This window comes from Erpetoichthys calabaricus, chromosome 17 (assembly GCF_900747795.2).
Source record: "Erpetoichthys calabaricus chromosome 17, fErpCal1.3, whole genome shotgun sequence".
Taxonomy (NCBI): domain Eukaryota; kingdom Metazoa; phylum Chordata; class Cladistia; order Polypteriformes; family Polypteridae; genus Erpetoichthys; species Erpetoichthys calabaricus.
In genome coordinates, this window is record NC_041410.2 from 54,303,422 (window position 1) to 54,306,016 (window position 2,595).

Here is a 2,595-nt window from a genome sequence, read left to right on the forward strand (position 1 = left end):
CAAATGATGAATTTATTATAATATTAATGTACACAAAGCACCCTCCACTCCACATTACTCAATAAACAATTACACAATCAAATAAACAATAATCAATCCTCCACTCCCAGCAGCTCAGTCACCCTTCCTCCCAACTTGGCTCACTGCTGGGATCTTCCAGAGTCCTTTTATATATCTTAACCCGGAAGTGCTTCTGATTCCCCAGTCCATGTGATTCCCCAGCACTTCCGGGTCAGGTGAAACTCCTCTTTTTCTTCAGCCTGGAAGTACGTCATTTCCTCTGTCCCTGTGACTAGGACGTACTTCCGGGTTATAGTGCAAATAAAAATCCTTTTGCCTCCCTGCAGCGTCCTCTGGCGGCCCCCCATGGTCACTTCCCGGGTCCTCCCTGCATGGAGTTTGCATGTTCTCCCCATGTCTGCGTGGGTTTCCTCCGGGTGCTCCAGTGTCCTCCCACAGTCCAAAGACATGCAGGTTAAGTGGATTGGCGATTCTACATTGGCCCTAGTGTGTGCTCTGTGTGTGTGTGTGTGTTTGTGTGTGTCCTGCGGTGGGTTGGCACCCTGCCCGGGATTGGTTCCTGCCTTGTGCCCTGTGTTGGCTGGGATTGGCTCCAGCAGACCCCCGTGACCCTGTGTTCGGATTCAGCGGGTTGGAAAATGGATGGATGGATATATATATATATAGTACTGTGCAAAAGTTTTAGGCAGGTGTGAAAAAATGCTGTAAACAAAGAATGCTTTCAGAAATATAAATAATGATTGTTTATTGTTATCAATTTACAAAATGCAAAGTGGGCGAACAAAAAAAAAATCTAAATCAAATCAATATTTGGTGTTACTACCTTTTGCCTTCAAACCAGCATCAATTCTTATAGGTACACTTGCACAAAGTCAGAGATTTTGTAGGATTCTAGTCAGGTGTCTGATCAACCAATTCTACCAAACAGGTGCTAATGATCATCAATGTCACACGTAGGTTGAAACACAGTCATTAACTGAAACAGAAACAGCTATGTAGGAGGCTTAAAACTGGGTGAGGAACAGCCAAACTCTGCTACCAAGGTGAGGTTGTGGAAGACAGTTTCATGTCATAGCAAGATTGAGCACAGCAACAAGACACAAGGTAGTTCTACTGCATCAGCAAGGTCTCTCCCAGACAAAGATTTCGAAGCAGACTGGGGTTTCAAGATGTGCTGTTCAAGCTCTTTTGAAGAAGCACAAAGAAACGGGCAATGTTGAGGATCGTAGACCCAGTGGTTGGTCAAGGAAACTTGTGCAGCAGATGAAAGACACATCAAGCTTATTACCCTTCGAAATCGGAAGATGTCCAGCAGTGCCATCAGCTCAGAACTGGCAGAAACCAGTGGGACCGAAGTACACCCATCTACTGTCCAGAGAAGTTTGGCCAGAAGTGGTCTTCATGGAAGAGTTGCAGCCAAAAAGCCATACCTCCGACGTGGAAACAAGGCCAAGCGACTCAAGTATGCACGAAAACATAGGAACTGGTGTGCAGAAAAATGGCAGCAGGTTCTCCGGACTGATGAGTCAAAATTTGAAATATTTGGCTGTAGCAGAAGGCAGTTTGTTCATTGAAGGGCTGGAGAGCGGTACAATAATGAGTGTCTGCAGGCAACAGTGAAGCATGGTGGAGGTTCCTTGAATGTTTGGGGCTGCATTTCTGCAAATGGAGTTGGAGATTTGGTCAGGATTAATGGTGTTCTCAATGCTGAGAAATACAGGCAGATACATATCCATCATGCAATACCATCAGGGAGGCGTATGATTGGCCCCAAATTTATTCTGCAGCAGGACAACGACCCCAAACATACAGCCAAAGTCATTAAGAACTATCTTCAGCGTAAAGAAGAACAAGAAGTCCTGGAAGTGATGGTATGGTCCCCACAGAGCCCTGATCTCATCATCGAGTGTGTCTGGGATTACATGAAGGGACAGAAGGATGTGAGGAAGCCTACATCCACAGATGATCTGTGGTTAGTTCTCCAAGATGTTTGGAACAACCTACCAGCCGAGTTCCTTCAAAAACTGTGTGCAAGTGTACCTAGAAGAATTGATGCTGTTTTGAAGGCAAAGGGTAGTCACACCAAATATTGATTTGATTTAGATTTCTCTTTTGTTCATTCACTGCATTTTGTTGATTGATGAAAATAAATGATTAACACTTCCATTTTTGAAAGCATTCTTTGTTTACAACATTTTTTCACACCTGCCTAAAACTTTTGCACAGTACTGTATATGTGTGTGTATATATATATATATATATATATATATATATATATATACACACACATACACACTCACTCACTCAATCTCTCTCTCTCTCTCATATATACTGTATATATATATATTAATTTATTTGCGTTTATGGGTGTACATGTGTATATCTGTATCATATACAGTATATAATTCTACCCATTGAAATTATATAAAATTATTTCCAGAACTGACCACATGAAAAGAAAAAGATTTATGTTTGTCCAATTTTTGATTATATCTTTGTTCATAATTATACAACAATGTATATAATAATATAAGCATAAAATGCAATATTTATGAGACATATAAATGGTTCTAA